The 21,416-nt window shown below is 40.0% G+C and overlaps 4 non-coding genes across 4 annotated transcripts; all 4 read left to right on the top strand.

Annotated features, from left to right (window-relative positions):
- The first annotated feature begins 2,949 nt into the window (after positions 1 to 2,949).
- TRNAA-AGC (transfer RNA alanine (anticodon AGC)) lies at positions 2,950 to 3,022 on the top strand. Its single transcript has one exon. It is a non-coding gene; the product is annotated as a tRNA-Ala (tRNA).
- Positions 3,023 to 12,773: 9,751 nt separating this feature from the next.
- Positions 12,774 to 12,846, top strand: TRNAA-AGC (transfer RNA alanine (anticodon AGC)). The gene has a single exon. It is a non-coding gene; the product is annotated as a tRNA-Ala (tRNA).
- A 4,145-nt stretch (positions 12,847 to 16,991) lies between these two features.
- TRNAA-AGC (transfer RNA alanine (anticodon AGC)) lies at positions 16,992 to 17,064 on the top strand. The gene has a single exon. It is a non-coding gene; the product is annotated as a tRNA-Ala (tRNA).
- A 4,076-nt stretch (positions 17,065 to 21,140) lies between these two features.
- On the top strand, positions 21,141 to 21,213 carry TRNAA-AGC (transfer RNA alanine (anticodon AGC)). The gene has a single exon. It is a non-coding gene; the product is annotated as a tRNA-Ala (tRNA).
- Positions 21,214 to 21,416: the final 203 nt, after the last annotated feature.

Here is a 21,416-nt window from a genome sequence, read left to right as displayed (position 1 = left end):
TCAGGTATTCTTTAGCATGTGAGAGGAATTTGAATTCTTATGCAATCTCAAAATGAAGTTCTCACAACTTCCGTTTTCATTTTCTCTTATTTTTTTTTGACACTCTGTCCTCTGAAGGATGTATAAATCTGGCTTTCCTTGCAAAACAAGAGTAGAGGAATATCCAGGATTTGATTTTTTTCACAAAAAGGGATTGGTCTGCATACTGTCTTAAGGAGGGAGCCCGGCTAGCTCAGTCGGTAGAGCATGAGACTCTTAATCTCAGGGTCGTGGGTTCGAGCCCCACGTTGGGCGAAATCGAGTAATTTTTGCCTGAATATTGCATTGACTCTCATAATATGGAGATTAATCTTGCATTAGACCTGCAATAACTCCCAAAAATTGTCCAGGAATGGATTTCCTTCATGAAAAATGATTAGTCTGCACACCATCTTCAAGTGGGAGCCCGGCTAGCTCAGTCGGTAGAGCATGAGACTCTTAATCTCAGGGTCGTGGGTTTGAGCCCCACGTTGGGCGAAAATGAGTAATTTTTGCTGGACTCTCATAATCTGGTGATTATTCTTGCATTAGACATGCAATAACTATCAAAAATGGTATCTCCCTTGGTTTCTCATTGGTGGGAAATTTAACTTCAAGATTAGGTAGGGTATGAGTCTAGATGAACACACCACAATATCACTCATATTCGAGTAGTAAAAAGGCCAACCTGAACTGTAAAACATCCCATAAGTGGAGGTAAGGCATAAGTTAGGAGTGAACTGAACACTGTTATGGGCAATTGGACTGCAAATAAAGTGTGGAAGGCAGTGAGGTTACTTTTTTCATGTTATGCAGATTAAACACTCAGGGGAATTAGCCCAAATGGTAGAGCGCTCGCTTAGCATGCGAGAGGTAGCGGGGTTGATGCCCGCATTCTCCATTATAAAGTTTGCATACATTTTATTTTTAACTTGTCATTGCCCATGGTCATTGCAGAGTAAGAACAGAAAAATCACAGATGGCTTTCAAATATGGTCTCATTATAACAACTAAAGTGGTTTAATCAAAAGGGTTCAGGTATTCTTTAGCATGTGAGAGGAATTTGAATTCTTATGCAATCTCAAAATGAAGTTCTCACAACTTCCGTTTTCATTTTCTCTTATTTTTTTTTTGACACTCTGTCCTCTGAAGGATGTATAAATCAGGCTTTCCTTGCAAAACAAGAGTAGAGGAATATCCAGGTTTTGATTTTCTTCACAAAAAGGGATTGGTCTGCATACTGTCTTAAGGAGGGAGCCCGGCTAGCTCAGTCGGTAGAGCATGAGACTCTTAATCTCAGGGTCGTGGGTTCGAGCCCCAAGTTGGGCGAAAACGAGTAATTTTTGCCTGAATATTGCATTGACTCTCATAATATGGAGATTAATCTTGCATTAGACCTGCAATAACTCCCAAAAATTGTCCAGGAATGGATTTCCTTCATAAAAAATGATTAGTCTGCATACCATCTTGAAGTGGGAGCCCGGCTAGCTCAGTCGGTAGAGCATGAGACTCTTAATCTCAGGGTCGTGGGTTCGAGCCCCACGTTGGGCGAAAATGAGTAATTTTTGCTGGACTCTCATAATCTGGTGATTATTCTTGCATTAGACATGCAATAACTATCAAAAATGGTATCTCCCTTGGTTTCTCATTGGTGGGAAATTTAACTTCAAGATTAGGTAGGGTATGAGTCTAGATGAACACACCACAATATCACTCATATTCGAGTAGTAAACAGGCCAACCTGAACTGTAAAACATCCCATAAGTGGAGGTAAGGCATAAGTTAGGAGTGAACTGAACACTGTTATGGGCAATTGGACTGCAAATAAAGTGTGGAAGGCAGTGAGGTTACTTTTTTCATGTTATGCAGATTAAACACACAGGGGAATTAGCTCAAATGGTAGAGTGCTCGCTTAGCATGCGAGAGGTAGCGGGATCGATGCCCGCATTCTCCATTATAAAATTTGCATACATTTTATTTTTAACTTGTCATTGCCCATGGTCATTGCAGAGTAAGAACAGAAAAATCACAGATTGCTTTCAAATATGGTCTCAATATAACAACTAAAGTGGTTTAATCAAAAGGGTTCAGGTATTCTTTAGCATGTGAGAGGAATTTGAATTCTTATGCAATCTCAAAATGAAGTTCTCACAACTTCCATTTTCATTTTCTCTTATTTTTTTGACACTCTGTCCTCTGAAGGATGTATAAATCTGGCTTTCCTTGCAAAACAAGAGTAGAGGAATATCCAGGATTTGATTTTTTTCACAAAAAGGGATTGGTCTGCATACTGTCTTAAGGAGGGAGCCCGGCTAGCTCAGTCGGTAGAGCATGAGACTCTTAATCTCAGGGTCGTGGGTTCGAGCCCCACGTTGGGTGAAAATGAGTAATTTTTGCCTGAATATTGCATTGACTCTCATAATATGGAGATTAATCTTGCATTAGAACTGCAATAACTCCCAAAAATTGTCCAGGAATGGATTTCCTTCATAAAAAATGATTAGTCTGCATACCATCTTGAAGTGGGAGCCCGGCTAGCTCAGTCGGTAGAGCATGAGACTCTTAATCTCAGGGTCGTGGGTTCGAGCCCCACGTTGGGCGAAAATGAGTAATTTTTGCTGGACTCTCATAATCTGGTGATTATTCTTGCATTAGACATGCAATAACTATCAAAAATGGTATCTCCCTTGGTTTCTCATTGGTGGGAAATTTAACTTCAATATTAGGTAGAGTATGAGTCTAGATGAACACACCACAATATCACTCATAATCGAGTAGTAAACAGGCCAACCTGAACTGTAAAACATCCCATAAGTGGAGGTAAGGCATAAGTTAGGAGTGAACTGAACACTGTTATGGGCAATTGGACTTCAAATAAAGTGTGGAAGGCAGTGAGGTTACTTTTTTCATGTTATGCAGATTAAACACACAGGGGAATTAGCTCAAATGGTAGAGCGCTCGCTTAGCATGCGAGAGGTAGCGGGATCGATGCCCGCATTCTCCATTATAAAATTTGCATACATTTTATTTTTAACTTGTCATTGCCCATGGTCATTGCAGAGTAAGAACAGAAAAATCACAGATGGCTTTCAAATATGGTCTCATTATAACAACTAAAGTGGTTTAATCAAAAGGGTTCAGGTATTCTTTAGCATGTGAGAGGAATTTGAATTCTTATGCAATCTCAAAATGAAGTTCTCACAACTTCCATTTTCATTTTCTCTTATTTTTTTTGACACTCTTTCCTCTGAAGGATGTATAAATCTGGCTTTCCTTGCAAAACAAGAGTAGAGGAATATCCAGGATTTGATTTTTTTCACAAAAAGGGATTGGTCTGCATACTGTCTTAAGGAGGGAGCCCGGCTAGCTCAGTCGGTAGAGCATGAGACTCTTAATCTCAGGGTCGTGGGTTCGAGCTCCACGTTGGGCGAAAACGAGTAATTTTTGCCTGAATATTGCATTGACTCTCATAATATGGAGATTAATCTTGCATTAGACCTGCAATAACTCCCAAAAATTGTCCAGGAATGGATTTCCTTCATAAAAAATGATTAGTCTGCATACCATCTTGAAGTGGGAGCCCGGCTAGCTCAGTCGGTAGAGCATGAGACTCTTAATCTCAGGGTCGTGGGTTCGAGCCCCACGTTGGGCGAAAATGAGTAATTTTTGCTGGATTATTGCATTGACTCTCATAATCTGGTGAATAATCTTGCATTAGACATGCAATAACTATCAGAAATGGTATCTCCCTTGGTTTCTCATTGGTGGGAAATTTAACTTCAAGATTAGCTAGGGTATGAGTCTAGATGAACACAGCGCAATATCACTCATATTCGAGTAGTAAACAGGCCAACCTGAACTGTAAAACATCCCATAAGTGGAGGTAAGGCATAAATTAGGAGTGAACTGAACACTGTTATGGGCAATTGGACTTCAAATAAAGTGTGGAACGCAGTAAGGTTACTTTTTTCATGTTATGCAGATTAAACACACAGGGGAATTAGCTCAAATAGTAAAGCGCTCGCTTAGCATGCGAGAGGTAGCGGGATCGATGCCCGCATTCTCCATTATAAAATTTGCATACATTTTATTTTTAACTTGTCATTGCCCATGGTCATTGCAGAGTAAGAACAGAAAAATCACAGATGGCTTTCAAATATGGTCTCAATATAACAACTAAAGTGGTTTAATCAAAAGGGTTCAGGTATTCTTTAGCATGTGAGAGGAATTTGAATTCTTATGCAATCTCAAAATGAAGTTCTCACAACTTCCGTTTTCATTTTCTCTTATTTTTTTTTGACACTCTGTCCTCTGAAGGATGTATAAATCTGGCTTTCCTTGCAAAACAAGAGTAGAGGAATATCCAGGATTTGATTTTTTTCACAAAAAGGGATTGGTCTGCATACTGTCTTAAGGAGGGAGCCCGGCTAGCTCAGTCGGTAGAGCATGAGACTCTTAATCTCAGGGTCGTGGGTTCGAGCCCCACGTTGGGCGAAAACGAGTAATTTTTGCCTGAATATTGCATTGACTCTCATAATATGGAGATTAATCTTGCATTAGACCTGCAATAACTCCCAAAAATTGTCCAGGAATGGATTTCCTTCATAAAAAATGATTAGTCTGCATACCATCTTGAAGTGGGAGCCCGGCTAGCTCAGTCGGTAGAGCATGAGACTCTTAATCTCAGGGTCGTGGGTTCGAGCCCCACGTTGGGCGAAAATGAGTAATTTTTGCTGGACTCTCATAATCTGGCGATTATTCTTGCATTAGACATGCAATAACTATCAAAAATGGTATCTCCCTTGGTTTCTCATTGGTGGGAAATTTGACTTCAAGATTAGGTAGGGTATGAGTCTAGATGAACACACCACAATATCACTCATATTCGAGTAGTAAACAGGCCAACCTGAACTGTAAAACATCCCATAAGTGGAGGTAAGGCATAAATTAGGAGTGAACTGAACACTGTTATGGGCAATTGGACTGCAAATAAAGTGTGGAAGGCAGTGAGGTTACTTTTTTCATGTTATGCAGATTAAACACACAGGGGAATTAGCTCAAATGGTAGAGTGCTCGCTTAGCATGCGAGAGGTAGCGGGATCGATGCCCGCATTCTCCATTATAAAACAGAAAAATCACAGATGGCTTTCAAATATGGTCTCATTATAACAACTAAAGTGGTTTAATCAAAAGGGTTCAGGTATTCATTAGCATGTGAGAGGAATTTGAATTCTTATGCAATCTCAAAATGAAGTTCTCACAACTTCCGTTTTCATTTTCTCTTATTTTTTTTTGACACTCTGTCCTCTGAAGGATGTATAAATCTGGCTTTCCTTGCAAAACAAGAGTAGAGGAATATCCAGGATTTGATTTTTTTCACAAAAAGGGATTGGTCTGCATACTGTCTTAAGGAGGGAGCCCGGCTAGCTCAGTCGGTAGAGCATGAGACTCTTAATCTCAGGGTCGTGGGTTCGAGCTCCACGTTGGGCGAAAACGAGTAATTTTTGCCTGAATATTGCATTGACTCTCATAATATGGAGATTAATCTTGCATTAGACCTGCAATAACTCCCAAAAATTGTCCAGGAATGGATTTCCTTCATAAAAAATGATTAGTCTGCATACCATCTTGAAGTGGGAGCCCGGCTAGCTCAGTCGGTAGAGCATGAGACTCTTAATCTCAGGGTCGTGGGTTCGAGCCCCACGTTGGGCGAAAATGAGTAATTTTTGCTGGATTATTGCATTGACTCTCATAATCTGGTGAATAATCTTGCATTAGACATGCAATAACTATCAGAAATGGTATCTCCCTTGGTTTCTCATTGGTGGGAAATTTAACTTCAAGATTAGCTAGGGTATGAGTCTAGATGAACACAGCGCAATATCACTCATATTCGAGTAGTAAACAGGCCAACCTGAACTGTAAAACATCCCATAAGTGGAGGTAAGGCATAAATTAGGAGTGAACTGAACACTGTTATGGGCAATTGGACTTCAAATAAAGTGTGGAACGCAGTAAGGTTACTTTTTTCATGTTATGCAGATTAAACACACAGGGGAATTAGCTCAAATAGTAAAGCGCTCGCTTAGCATGCGAGAGGTAGCGGGATCGATGCCCGCATTCTCCATTATAAAATTTGCATACATTTTATTTTTAACTTGTCATTGCCCATGGTCATTGCAGAGTAAGAACAGAAAAATCACAGATGGCTTTCAAATATGGTCTCAATATAACAACTAAAGTGGTTTAATCAAAAGGGTTCAGGTATTCTTTAGCATGTGAGAGGAATTTGAATTCTTATGCAATCTCAAAATGAAGTTCTCACAACTTCCGTTTTCATTTTCTCTTATTTTTTTTTGACACTCTGTCCTCTGAAGGATGTATAAATCTGGCTTTCCTTGCAAAACAAGAGTAGAGGAATATCCAGGATTTGATTTTTTTCACAAAAAGGGATTGGTCTGCATACTGTCTTAAGGAGGGAGCCCGGCTAGCTCAGTCGGTAGAGCATGAGACTCTTAATCTCAGGGTCGTGGGTTCGAGCCCCACGTTGGGCGAAAACGAGTAATTTTTGCCTGAATATTGCATTGACTCTCATAATATGGAGATTAATCTTGCATTAGACCTGCAATAACTCCCAAAAATTGTCCAGGAATGGATTTCCTTCATAAAAAATGATTAGTCTGCATACCATCTTGAAGTGGGAGCCCGGCTAGCTCAGTCGGTAGAGCATGAGACTCTTAATCTCAGGGTCGTGGGTTCGAGCCCCACGTTGGGCGAAAATGAGTAATTTTTGCTGGACTCTCATAATCTGGCGATTATTCTTGCATTAGACATGCAATAACTATCAAAAATGGTATCTCCCTTGGTTTCTCATTGGTGGGAAATTTGACTTCAAGATTAGGTAGGGTATGAGTCTAGATGAACACACCACAATATCACTCATATTCGAGTAGTAAACAGGCCAACCTGAACTGTAAAACATCCCATAAGTGGAGGTAAGGCATAAATTAGGAGTGAACTGAACACTGTTATGGGCAATTGGACTGCAAATAAAGTGTGGAAGGCAGTGAGGTTACTTTTTTCATGTTATGCAGATTAAACACACAGGGGAATTAGCTCAAATGGTAGAGTGCTCGCTTAGCATGCGAGAGGTAGCGGGATCGATGCCCGCATTCTCCATTATAAAACAGAAAAATCACAGATGGCTTTCAAATATGGTCTCATTATAACAACTAAAGTGGTTTAATCAAAAGGGTTCAGGTATTCATTAGCATGTGAGAGGAATTTGAATTCTTATGCAATCTCAAAATGAAGTTCTCACAACTTCCGTTTTCATTTTCTCTTATTTTTTTTTGACACTCTGTCCTCTGAAGGATGTATAAATCTGGCTTTCCTTGCAAAACAAGAGTAGAGGAATATCCAGGATTTGATTTTTTTCACAAAAAGGGATTGGTCTGCATACTGTCTTAAGGAGGGAGCCCGGCTAGCTCAGTCGGTAGAGCATGAGACTCTTAATCTCAGGGTCGTGGGTTCGAGCCCCACGTTGGGCGAAAACGAGTAATTTTTGCCTGAATATTGCATTGACTCTCATAATATGGAGATTAATCTTGCATTAGACCTGCAATAACTCCCAGAAAATTGTCCAGGAATGGATTTCCTTCATAAAAAATGATTAGTCTGCATACCATCTTGAAGTGGGAGCCCGGCTAGCTCAGTCGGTAGAGCATGAGACTCTTAATCTTAGGGTCGTGGGTTCGAGCCCCACGTTGGGCGAAAACGAGTAATTTTTGCCTGAATATTGCATTGACTCTCAAAATATGGAGATTAATCTTGCATTAGACCTGCAATAACTCCCAAATATTGTCCAGGAATGGATTTCCTTCATAAAAAATGATTAGTCTGCATACCATCTTGAAGTGGGAGCCCGGCTAGCTCAGTCGGTAGAGCATGAGACTCTTAATCTCAGGGTCGTGGGTTCGAGCCCCACGTTGGGCGAAAATGAGTAATTTTTGCTGGACTCTCATAATCTGGTGATTATTCTTGCATTAGACATGCAATAACTATCAAAAATGGTATCTCCCTTGGTTTCTCATTGGTGGGAAATTTAACTTCAAGATTAGGTAGGGTATGAGTCTAGATGAACACACCACAATATCACTCATATTCGAGTAGTAAACAGGCCAACCTGAACTGTAAAACATCCCATAAGTGGAGGTAAGGCATAAGTTAGGAGTGAACTGAACACTGTTATGGGCAATTGGACTGCAAATAAAGTGTGGAAGGCAGTGAGGTTACTTTTTTCATGTTATGCAGATTAAACACTCAGGGGAATTAGCTCAAATGGTAGAGCGCTCGCTTAGCATGCGAGAGGTAGCGGGGTTGATGCCCGCATTCTCCATTATAAAATTTGCATACATTTTATTTTTAACTTGTCATTGCCCATGGTCATTGCAGAGTAAGAACAGAAAAATCACAGATGGCTTTCAAATATGGTCTCATTATAACAACTAAAGTGGTTTAATCAAAAGGGTTCAGGTATTCTTTAGCATGTGAGAGGAATTTGAATTCTTATGCAATCTCAAAATGAAGTTCTCACAACTTCCGTTTTCATTTTCTCTTATTTTTTGTTGACACTCTGTCCTCTGAAGGATGTATAAATCTGGCTTTCCTTGCAAAACAAGAGTAGAGGAATATCCAGGATTTGATTTTTTTCACAAAAAGGGATTGGTCTGCATACTGTCTTAAGGAGGGAGCCCGGCTAGCTCAGTCGGTAGAGCATGAGACTCTTAATCTCAGGGTCGTGGGTTCGAGCCCCACGTTGGGCGAAATCGAGTAATTTTTGCCTGAATATTGCATTGACTCTCATAATATGGAGATTAATCTTGCATTAGACCTGCAATAACTCCCAAAAATTGTCCAGGAATGGATTTCCTTCATGAAAAATGATTAGTCTGCATACCATCTTGAAGTGGGAGCCCGGCTAGCTCAGTCGGTAGAGCATGAGACTCTTAATCTCAGGGTCGTGGGTTTGAGCCCCACGTTGGGCGAAAATGAGTAATTTTTGCTGGACTCTCATAATCTGGTGATTATTCTTGCATTAGACATGCAATAACTATCAAAAATGGTATCTCCCTTGGTTTCTCATTGGTGGGAAATTTAACTTCAAGATTAGGTAGGGTATGAGTGTAGATGAACACACCACAATATCACTCATATTCGAGTAGTAAACAGGCCAACCTGAACTGTAAAACATCCCATAAGTGGAGGTAAGGCATAAGTTAGGAGTGAACTGAACACTGTTATGGGCAATTGGACTGCAAATAAAGTGTGGAAGGCAGTGAGGTTACTTTTTTCATGTTATGCAGATTAAACACTCAGGGGAATTAGCCCAAATGGTAGAGCGCTCGCTTAGCATGCGAGAGGTAGCGGGGTTGATGCCCGCATTCTCCATTATAAAATTTGCATACATTTTATTTTTAACTTGTCATTGCCCATGGTCATTGCAGAGTAAGAACAGAAAAATCACAGATGGCTTTCAAATATGGTCTCATTATAACAACTAAAGTGGTTTAATCAAAAGGGTTCAGGTATTCTTTAGCATGTGAGAGGAATTTGAATTCTTATGCAATCTCAAAATGAAGTTCTCACAACTTCCGTTTTCATTTTCTCTTATTTTTTTTTTGACACTCTGTCCTCTGAAGGATGTATAAATCAGGCTTTCCTTGCAAAACAAGAGTAGAGGAATATCCAGGATTTGATTTTCTTCACAAAAAGGGATTGGTCTGCATACTGTCTTAAGGAGGGAGCCCGGCTAGCTCAGTCGGTAGAGCATGAGACTCTTAATCTCAGGGTCGTGGGTTCGAGCCCCACGTTGGGCGAAAACGAGTAATTTTTGCCTGAATATTGCATTGACTCTCATAATATGGAGATTAATCTTGCATTAGACCTGCAATAACTCCCAGAAAATTGTCCAGGAATGGATTTCCTTCATAAAAAATGATTAGTCTGCATACCATCTTGAAGTGGGAGCCCGGCTAGCTCAGTCGGTAGAGCATGAGACTCTTAATCTCAGGGTCGTGGGTTCGAGCCCCACGTTGGGCGAAAACGAGTAATTTTTGCCTGAATATTGCATTGACTCTCATAATATGGAGATTAATCTTGCATTAGACCTGCAATAACTCCCAAAAATTGTCCAGGAATGGATTTCCTTCATAAAAAATGATTAGTCTGCATACCATCTTGAAGTGGGAGCCCGGCTAGCTCAGTCGGTAGAGCATGAGACTCTTAATCTCAGGGTCGTGGGTTCGAGCCCCACGTTGGGCGAAAATGAGTAATTTTTGCTGGACTCTCATAATCTGGTGATTATTCTTGCATTAGACATGCAATAACTATCAAAAATGGTATCTCCCTTGGTTTCTCATTGGTGGGAAATTTAACTTCAAGATTAGGTAGGGTATGAGTCTAGATGAACACACCACAATATCACTCATATTCGAGTAGTAAACAGGCCAACCTGAACTGTAAAACATCCCATAAGTGGAGGTAAGGCATAAGTTAGGAGTGAACTGAACACTGTTATGGGCAATTGGACTGCAAATAAAGTGTGGAAGGCAGTGAGGTTACTTTTTTCATGTTATGCAGATTAAACACTCAGGGGAATTAGCTCAAATGGTAGAGCGCTCGCTTAGCATGCGAGAGGTAGCGGGGTTGATGCCCGCATTCTCCATTATAAAATTTGCATACATTTTATTTTTAACTTGTCATTGCCCATGGTCATTGCAGAGTAAGAACAGAAAAATCACAGATGGCTTTCAAATATGGTCTCATTATAACAACTAAAGTGGTTTAATCAAAAGGGTTCAGGTATTCTTTAGCATGTGAGAGGAATTTGAATTCTTATGCAATCTCAAAATGAAGTTCTCACAACTTCCATTTTCATTTTCTCTTATTTTTTTTGACACTCTGTCCTCTGAAGGATGTATAAATCTGGCTTTCCTTGTAAAACAAGAGTAGAGGAATATCCAGGATTTGATTTTTTTCACAAAAAGGGATTGGTCTGCATACTGTCTTAAGGAGGGAGCCCAGCTAGCTCAGTCGGTAGAGCATGAGACTCTTAATCTCAGGGTCGTGGGTTCGAGCTCCACGTTGGGCGAAAACGAGTAATTTTTGCCTGAATATTGCATTGACTCTCATAATATGGAGATTAATCTTTCATTAGACCTGCAATAACTCCCAAAAATTGTCCAGGAATGGATTTCCTTCATAAAAAATGATTAGTCTGCATACCATCTTGAAGTGGGAGCCCGGCTAGCTCAGTCGGTAGAGCATGAGACTCTTAATCTCAGGGTCGTGGGTTCGAGCCCCACGTTGGGCGAAAATGAGTAATTTTTGCTGGACTCTCATAATCTGGTGATTATTCTTGCATTAGACATGCAATAACTATCAAAAATGGTATCTCCCTTGGTTTCTCATTGGTGGGAAATTTAACTTCAAGATTAGGTAGGGTATGAGTCTAGATGAACACACCACAATATCACTCATATTCGAGTAGTAAACAGGCCAACCTGAACTGTAAAACATCCCATAAGTGGAGGTAAGGCATAAGTTAGGAGTGAACTGAACACTGTTATGGGCAATTGGACTGCAAATAAAGTGTGGAAGGCAGTGAGGTTACTTTTTTCATGTTATGCAGATTAAACACACAGGGGAATTAGCTCAAATGGTAGAGTGCTCGCTTAGCATGCGAGAGGTAGCGGGATCGATGCCCGCATTCTCCATTATAAAATTTGCATACATTTTATTTTTAACTTGTCATTGCCCATGGTCATTGCAGAGTAAGAACAGAAAAATCACAGATTGCTTTCAAATATGGTCTCAATATAACAACTAAAGTGGTTTAATCAAAAGGGTTCAGGTATTCTTTAGCATGTGAGAGGAATTTGAATTCTTATGCAATCTCAAAATGAAGTTCTCACAACTTCCATTTTCATTTTCTCTTATTTTTTTTGACACTCTGTCCTCTGAAGGATGTATAAATCTGGCTTTCCTTGCAAAACAAGAGTAGAGGAATATCCAGGATTTGATTTTTTTCACAAAAAGGGATTGGTCTGCATACTGTCTTAAGGAGGGAGCCCGGCTAGCTCAGTCGGTAGAGCATGAGACTCTTAATCTCAGGGTCGTGGGTTCGAGCCCCACGTTGGGTGAAAATGAGTAATTTTTGCCTGAATATTGCATTGACTCTCATAATATGGAGATTAATCTTGCATTAGAACTGCAATAACTCCCAAAAATTGTCCAGGAATGGATTTCCTTCATAAAAAATGATTAGTCTGCATACCATCTTGAAGTGGGAGCCCGGCTAGCTCAGTCGGTAGAGCATGAGACTCTTAATCTCAGGGTCGTGGGTTCGAGCCCCACGTTGGGCGAAAATGAGTAATTTTTGCTGGACTCTCATAATCTGGTGATTATTCTTGCATTAGACATGCAATAACTATCAAAAATGGTATCTCCCTTGGTTTCTCATTGGTGGGAAATTTAACTTCAATATTAGGTAGAGTATGAGTCTAGATGAACACACCACAATATCACTCATAATCGAGTAGTAAACAGGCCAACCTGAACTGTAAAACATCCCATAAGTGGAGGTAAGGCATAAGTTAGGAGTGAACTGAACACTGTTATGGGCAATTGGACTTCAAATAAAGTGTGGAAGGCAGTGAGGTTACTTTTTTCATGTTATGCAGATTAAACACACAGGGGAATTAGCTCAAATGGTAGAGCGCTCGCTTAGCATGCGAGAGGTAGCGGGATCGATGCCCGCATTCTCCATTATAAAATTTGCATACATTTTATTTTTAACTTGTCATTGCCCATGGTCATTGCAGAGTAAGAACAGAAAAATCACAGATGGCTTTCAAATATGGTCTCATTATAACAACTAAAGTGGTTTAATCAAAAGGGTTCAGGTATTCTTTAGCATGTGAGAGGAATTTGAATTCTTATGCAATCTCAAAATGAAGTTCTCACAACTTCCATTTTCATTTTCTCTTATTTTTTTTGACACTCTTTCCTCTGAAGGATGTATAAATCTGGCTTTCCTTGCAAAACAAGAGTAGAGGAATATCCAGGATTTGATTTTTTTCACAAAAAGGGATTGGTCTGCATACTGTCTTAAGGAGGGAGCCCGGCTAGCTCAGTCGGTAGAGCATGAGACTCTTAATCTCAGGGTCGTGGGTTCGAGCTCCACGTTGGGCGAAAACGAGTAATTTTTGCCTGAATATTGCATTGACTCTCATAATATGGAGATTAATCTTGCATTAGACCTGCAATAACTCCCAAAAATTGTCCAGGAATGGATTTCCTTCATAAAAAATGATTAGTCTGCATACCATCTTGAAGTGGGAGCCCGGCTAGCTCAGTCGGTAGAGCATGAGACTCTTAATCTCAGGGTCGTGGGTTCGAGCCCCACGTTGGTCGAAAATGAGTAATTATTGCATTGACTCTCATAATCTGGTGAATATTCTTGCATTAGACATGCAATAACTATCAGAAATGGTATCTCCCTTGGTTTCTCATTGGTGGGAAATTTAACTTCAAGATTAGCTAGGGTATGAGTCTAGATGAACACAGCGCAATATCACTCATATTCGAGTAGTAAACAGGCCAACCTGAACTGTAAAACATCCCATAAGTGGAGGTAAGGCATAAATTAGGAGTGAACTGAACACTGTTATGGGCAATTGGACTTCAAATAAAGTGTGGAACGCAGTAAGGTTACTTTTTTCATGTTATGCAGATTAAACACACAGGGGAATTAGCTCAAATAGTAAAGCGCTCGCTTAGCATGCGAGAGGTAGCGGGATCGATGCCCGCATTCTCCATTATAAAATTTGCATAGATTTTATTTTTAACTTGTCATTGCCCATGGTCATTGCAGAGTAAGAACAGAAAAATCACAGATGGCTTTCAAATATGGTCTCATTATAACAACTAAAGTGGTTTAATCAAAAGGGTTCAGGTATTCTTTAGCATGTGAGAGGAATTTGAATTCTTATGCAATCTCAAAATGAAGTTCTCACAACTTCCATTTTCATTTTCTCTTATTTTTTTTGACACTCTGTCCTCTGAAGGATGTATAAATCAGGCTTTCCTTGCAAAACAAGAGTAGAGGAATATCCAGGATTTGATTTTCTTCACAAAAAGGGATTGGTCTGCATACTGTCTTAAGGAGGGAGCCCGGCTAGCTCAGTCGGTAGAGCATGAGACTCTTAATCTCAGGGTCGTGGGTTCGAGCCCCACGTTGGGCGAAAACTAGTAATTTTTGCCTGAATATTGCATTGACTCTCATAATATGGAGATTAATCTTGCATTAGACCTGCAATAACTCCCAAAAATTGTCCAGGAATGGATTTCCTTCATACAAAATGATTAGTCTGCATACCATCTTGAAGTGGGAGCCCGGCTAGCTCAGTCGGTAGAGCATGAGACTCTTAATCTCAGGGTCGTGGGTTCGAGCCCCACGTTGGTCGAAAATGAGTAATTATTGCATTGACTCTCATAATCTGGTGAATATTCTTGCATTAGACATGCAATAACTATCAGAAATGGTATCTCCCTTGGTTTCTCATTGGTGGGAAATTTAACTTCAAGATTAGCTAGGGTATGAGTCTAGATGAACACAGCGCAATATCACTCATATTCGAGTAGTAAACAGGCCAACCTGAACTGTAAAACATCCCATAAGTGGAGGTAAGGCATAAATTAGGAGTGAACTGAACACTGTTATGGGCAATTGGACTTCAAATAAAGTGTGGAACGCAGTAAGGTTACTTTTTTCATGTTATGCAGATTAAACACACAGGGGAATTAGCTCAAATAGTAAAGCGCTCGCTTAGCATGCGAGAGGTAGCGGGATCGATGCCCGCATTCTCCATTATAAAATTTGCATAGATTTTATTTTTAACTTGTCATTGCCCATGGTCATTGCAGAGTAAGAACAGAAAAATCACAGATGGCTTTCAAATATGGTCTCATTATAACAACTAAAGTGGTTTAATCAAAAGGGTTCAGGTATTCTTTAGCATGTGAGAGGAATTTGAATTCTTATGCAATCTCAAAATGAAGTTCTCACAACTTCCATTTTCATTTTCTCTTATTTTTTTTGACACTCTGTCCTCTGAAGGATGTATAAATCAGGCTTTCCTTGCAAAACAAGAGTAGAGGAATATCCAGGATTTGATTTTCTTCACAAAAAGGGATTGGTCTGCATACTGTCTTAAGGAGGGAGCCCGGCTAGCTCAGTCGGTAGAGCATGAGACTCTTAATCTCAGGGTCGTGGGTTCGAGCCCCACGTTGGGCGAAAACTAGTAATTTTTGCCTGAATATTGCATTGACTCTCATAATATGGAGATTAATCTTGCATTAGACCTGCAATAACTCCCAAAAATTGTCCAGGAATGGATTTCCTTCATACAAAATGATTAGTCTGCATACCATCTTGAAGTGGGAGCCCGGCTAGCTCAGTCGGTAGAGCATGAGACTCTTAATCTCAGGGTCGTGGGTTCGAGCCCCACGTTGGGCGAAAATGAGTAATTTTTGCTGGATTATTGCATTGACTCTCATAATCTGGTGAATATTCTTGCATTAGACATGCAATAACTATCAGAAATGGTATCTCCCTTGGTTTCTCATTGGTGGGAAATTTAACTTCAAGATTAGCTAGGGTATGAGTCTAGATGAACACAGCGCAATATCACTCATATTCGAGTAGTAAACAGGCCAACCTGAACTGTAAAACATCCCATAAGTGGAGGTAAGGCATAAGTTAGGAGTGAACTGAACACTGTTATGGGCAATTGGACTTCAAATAAAGTGTGGAACGCAGTAAGGTTACTTTTTTCATGTTATGCAGATTAAACACACAGGGGAATTAGCTCAAATAGTAAAGCGCTCGCTTAGCATGCGAGAGGTAGTGGGATCGATGCCCGCATTCTCCATTATAAAATTTGCATACATTTTATTTTTAACTTGTCATTGCCCATGGTCATTGCAGAGTAAGAACAGAAAAATCACGGATGGCTTTCAAATATGGTCTCATTATAACAACTAAAGTGGTTTAATCAAAAGGGTTCAGGTATTCTTTAGCATGTGAGAGGAATTTGAATTCTTATGCAATCTCAAAATGAAGTTCTCACAACTTCCATTTTCATTTTCTCTTATTTTTTTTGACACTCTGTCCTCTGAAGGATGTATAAATCAGGCTTTCCTTGCAAAACAAGAGTAGAGGAATATCCAGGATTTGATTTTCTTCACAAAAAGGGATTGGTCTGCATACTGTCTTAAGGAGGGAGCCCGGCTAGCTCAGTCGGTAGAGCATGAGACTCTTAATCTCAGGGTCGTGGGTTCGAGCCCCACGTTGGGCGAAAACGAGTAATTTTTGCCTGAATATTGCATTGACTCTCATAATATGGAGATTAATCTTGCATTAGACGTGCAATAACTCCCAAAAATTGTCCAGGAATGGATTTCCATCATAAAAAATGATTAGTCCGCATACCATCTTGAAGTGGGAGCCCGGTTAGCTCAATCGGTAGAGCATGAGACTTTTAATCTCAGGGTCGTGGGTTCGAGCTCCACGTTGGGCGAAAATGAGTAATTTTTGCTGGATCCTCATAATCTGGTGAATATTCTTGCATTAGACATGCAATAACTATCAAAAATGGTATCTCCCTTGGTTTCTCATTGGTGGGAAATTTAACTTCAAGATTAGGTAGGGTATGAGTCTAGATGAACACACCACAATATCACTCATATTCGAGTAGTAAACAGGCCAACCTGAACTGTAAAACATCCCATAAGTGGAGGTAAGGCATAAGTTAGGAGGGAACTGAACACTTTTATGGGCAATTGGACTTCAAATAAAGTGTGGAAGGCAGTGAGGTTACTTTTTTCATGTTATGCAGATTAAACACACAGGGGAATTAGCTCAAATGGTAGAGCGCTCGCTTAGCATGCGAGAGGTAGCGGGATCGATGCCCGCATTCTCCATTATAAAATTTGCATACATTTTACTTTTAACTTGTCATTGCCCATGGTCATTGCAGAGTAAGAACAGAAAAATCACAGATGGCTTTCAAATATGGTCTCATTATAACAACTAAAGTGGTTTAATCAAAAGGGTTCAGGTATTCTTTAGCATGTGAGAGAAATTTGAATTCTTATGCAATCTCAAAATGAAGTTCTCACAACTTCCATTTTCATTTTCTCTTATTTTTTTTGACACTCTGTCCTCTGAAGGATGTATAAATCTGGCTTTCCTTGCAAAACAAGAGTAGAGGAATATCCAGGATTTGATTTTTTTCACAAAAAGGGATAGGTCTGCATACTGTCTTAAGGAGGGAGCCCGGCTAGCTCAGTCGGTAGAGCATGAGACTCTTAATCTCAGGGTCGTGGGTTCGAGCCCCACGTTGGGCGAAAACGAGTAATTTTTGCCTGAATATTGCATTGACTCTCATAATATGGAGATTAATCTTGCATTAGACCTGCAATAACTCCCAAAAATTGTCCAGGAATGGATTTCCTTCATAAAAAATGATTAGTCTGCATACCATCTTGAAGTGGGAGCCCGGCTAGCTCAGTCGGTAGAGCATGAGACTCTTAATCTCAGGGTCGTGGGTTTGAGCCCCACGTTGGGCGAAAATGAGTAATTTTTGCTGGACTCTCATAATCTGGCGATTATTCTTGCATTAGACATGCAATAACTATCAAAAATGGTATCTCCCTTGGTTTCTCATTGGTGGGAAATTTAACTTCAAGATTAGGTAGGGTATGAGTCTAGATGAACACACCACCAAATCACTCATATTCGAGTAGTAAACAGGCCAACCTGAACTGTAAAACATCCCATAAGTGGAGGTAAGGCATAAGTTAGGAGTGAACTGAACACTGTTATGGGCAATTGGACTGCAAATAAAGTGTGGAAGGCAGTGAGGTTACTTTTTTCATGTTATGCAGATTAAACACACAGGGGAATTAGCTCAAATGGTAGAGTGCTCGCTTAGCATGCGAGAGGTAGCGGGATCGATGCCCGCATTCTCCATTATAAAACAGAAAAATCACAGATGGCTTTCAAATATGGTCTCATTATAACAACTAAAGTGGTTTAATCAAAAGGGTTCAGGTATTCTTTAGCATGTGAGAGGAATTTGAATTCTTATGCAATCTCAAAATGAAGTTCTCTCAACTTCCGTTTTCATTTTCTCTTATTTTTTTTTGACACTCTGTCCTCTGAAGGATGTATAAATCTGGCTTTCCTTGCAAAACAAGAGTAGAGGAATATCCAGGATTTGATTTTTTTCACAAAAAGGGATTGGTCTGCATACTGTCTTAAGGAGGGAGCCCGGCTAGCTCAGTCGGTAGAGCATGAGACTCTTAATCTCAGGGTCGTGGGTTCGAGCCCCACGTTGGGCGAAATCGAGTAATTTTTGCCTGAATATTGCATTGACTCTCATATTATGAAGATTAATCTTGCATTAGACCTGCAATAACTCCCAAAAATTGTCCAGGACTGGATTTCCTTCATAAAAAATGATTAGTCCGCATACCATCTTGAAGTGGGAGCCCGGCTAGCTCAGTCGGTAGAGCATGAGACTTTTAATCTCAGGGTCGTGGGTTCGAGCTCCACGTTGGGCGAAAATGAGTAATTTTTGCTGGATCCTCATAATCTGGTGATTATTCTTGCATTAGACATGCAATAACTATCCAAAATGGTATCTCCCTTGGTTTCTCATTGGTGGGAAATTTAACTTCAAGATTAGGTAGGGTATGAGTCTAGATGAACACACCACAATATCACTCATATTCGAGTAGTAAACAGGCCAACCTGAACTGTAAAACATCCCATAAGTGGAGGTAAGGCATAAGTTAGGAGTGAACTGAACACTTTTATGGGCAATTGGACTTCAAATAAAGTGTGGAAGGCAGTGAGGTTACTTTTTTCATGTTATGCAGATTAAACACACAGGGGAATTAGCTCAAATGGTAGAGCGCTTGCTTAGCATGCGAGAGGTAGCGGGATCGATGCCCGCATTCTCCATTATAAAATTTGCATACATTTTATTTTTAACTTGTCATTGCCCATGGTCATTGCAGAGTAAGAACAGAAAAATCACAGATGGCTTTCAAATATGGTCTCATTATAACAACTAAAGTGGTTTAATCAAAAGGGTTCAGGTATTCTTTAGCATGTGAGAGAAATTTGAATTCTTATGCAATCTCAAAAGGAAGTTCTCACAACTTCCATTTTCATTTTCTCTTATTTTTTTTGACACTCTGTCCTCTGAAGGATGTATAAATCTGGCTTTCCTTGCAAAACAAGAGTAGAGGAATATCCAGGATTTGATTTTTTTCACAAAAAGGGATAGGTCTGCATACTGTCTTAAGGAGGGAGCCCGGCTAGCTCAGTCGGTAGAGCATGAGACTCTTAATCTCAGGGTCGTGGGTTCGAGCCCCACGTTGGGCGAAAACGAGTAATTTTTGCCTGAATATTGCATTGACTCTCATAATATGGAGATTAATCTTGCATTAGACCTGCAATAACTCCCAAAAATTGTCCAGGAATGGATTTCCTTCATAAAAAATGATTAGTCTGCATACCATCTTGAAGTGGGAGCCCGGCTAGCTCAGTCGGTAGAGCATGAGACTCTTAATCTCAGGGTCGTGGGTTCGAGCCCCACGTTGGGCGAAAATGAGTAATTTTTGCTGGACTCCCATAATCTGGTGATTATTCTTGCATTAGACATGCAATAACTATCAAAAATGGTATCTCCCTTGATTTCTCATTGGTGGGAAATTTAACTTCAAGATTAGGTAGAGTATGAGTCTAGATGAACACACCACAATATCACTCATATTCGAGTAGTAAACAGGCCAACCTGAACTATAAAACATCCCATAGGTGGAGGTAAGGCATAAATTAGGAGTGAACTGAACACTGTTATGGGCAATTGGACTTCAAATAAAGTGTGGAAAGCAGTGAGGTTACTTTTTTCATGTTATGCAGATTAAACACAAAGGGGAATTAGCTCAAATGGTAGAGTGCTCGCTTAGCATGCGAGAGGTAGCGGGATCGATGCCCGCATTCTCCATTATAAAATTTGCATACATTTTATTTTTAACTTGTCATTGCCCATGGTCATTGCAGAGTAAGAACAGAAAAATCACAGATGGCTTTCAAATATGGTCTCATTATAACAACTAAAGTGGTTTAATCAAAAGGGTTCAGGTATTCTTTAGCATGTGAGAGGAATTTGAATTCTTATGCAATCTCAAAATGAAGTTCTCACAACTTCCATTTTCATTTTCTCTTATTTTTTTTGACACTCTGTCCTCTGAAGGATGTATAAATCTGGCTTTCCTTGCAAAACAAGAGTAGAGGAATATCCAGGATTTGATTTTTTTCACAAAAAGGGATTGGTCTGCATACTGTCTAAAGGAGGGAGCCCGGCTAGCTCAGTCGGTAGAGCATGAGACTCTTAATCTCAGGGTCGTGGGTTCGAGCCCCACGTTGGGTGAAAATGAGTAATTTTTGCCTGAATATTGCATTGACTCTCATAATATGGAGATTAATCTTGCATTAGAACTGCAATAACTCCCAAAAATTGTCCAGGAATGGATTTCCTTCATAAAAAATGATTAGTCTGCATACCATCTTGAAGTGGGAGCCCGGCTAGCTCAGTCGGTAGAGCATGAGACTCTTAATCTCAGGGTCGTGGGTTCGAGCCCCACGTTGGGCGAAAATGAGTAATTTTTGCTGGACTCTCATAATCTGGTGATTATTCTTGCATTAGACATGCAATAACTATCAAAAATGGTATCTCCCTTGGTTTCTCATTGGTGGGAAATTTAACTTCAATATTAGGTAGAGTATGAGTCTAGATGAACACACCACAATATCACTCATAATCGAGTAGTAAACAGGCCAACCTGAACTGTAAAACATCCCATAAGTGGAGGTAAGGCATAAGTTAGGAGTGAACTGAACACTGTTATGGGCAATTGGACTTCAAATAAAGTGTGGAAGGCAGTGAGGTTACTTTTTTCATGTTATGCAGATTAAACACACAGGGGAATTAGCTCAAATGGTAGAGCGCTCGCTTAGCATGCGAGAGGTAGCGGGATCGATGCCCGCATTCTCCATTATAAAATTTGCATACATTTTATTTTTAACTTGTCATTGCCCATGGTCATTGCAGAGTAAGAACAGAAAAATCACAGATGGCTTTCAAATATGGTCTCATTATAACAACTAAAGTGGTTTAATCAAAAGGGTTCAGGTATTCTTTAGCATGTGAGAGGAATTTGAATTCTTATGCAATCTCAAAATGAAGTTCTCACAACTT

Source organism: Lissotriton vulgaris, chromosome 1_1 (assembly GCF_964263255.1).
Source record: "Lissotriton vulgaris chromosome 1_1, aLisVul1.2, whole genome shotgun sequence".
Lineage (NCBI taxonomy): Eukaryota > Metazoa > Chordata > Amphibia > Caudata > Salamandridae > Lissotriton > Lissotriton vulgaris.
Note: the sequence above shows the minus strand (reverse complement) of the source record. Positions and strands in the feature narration are given on the sequence as shown.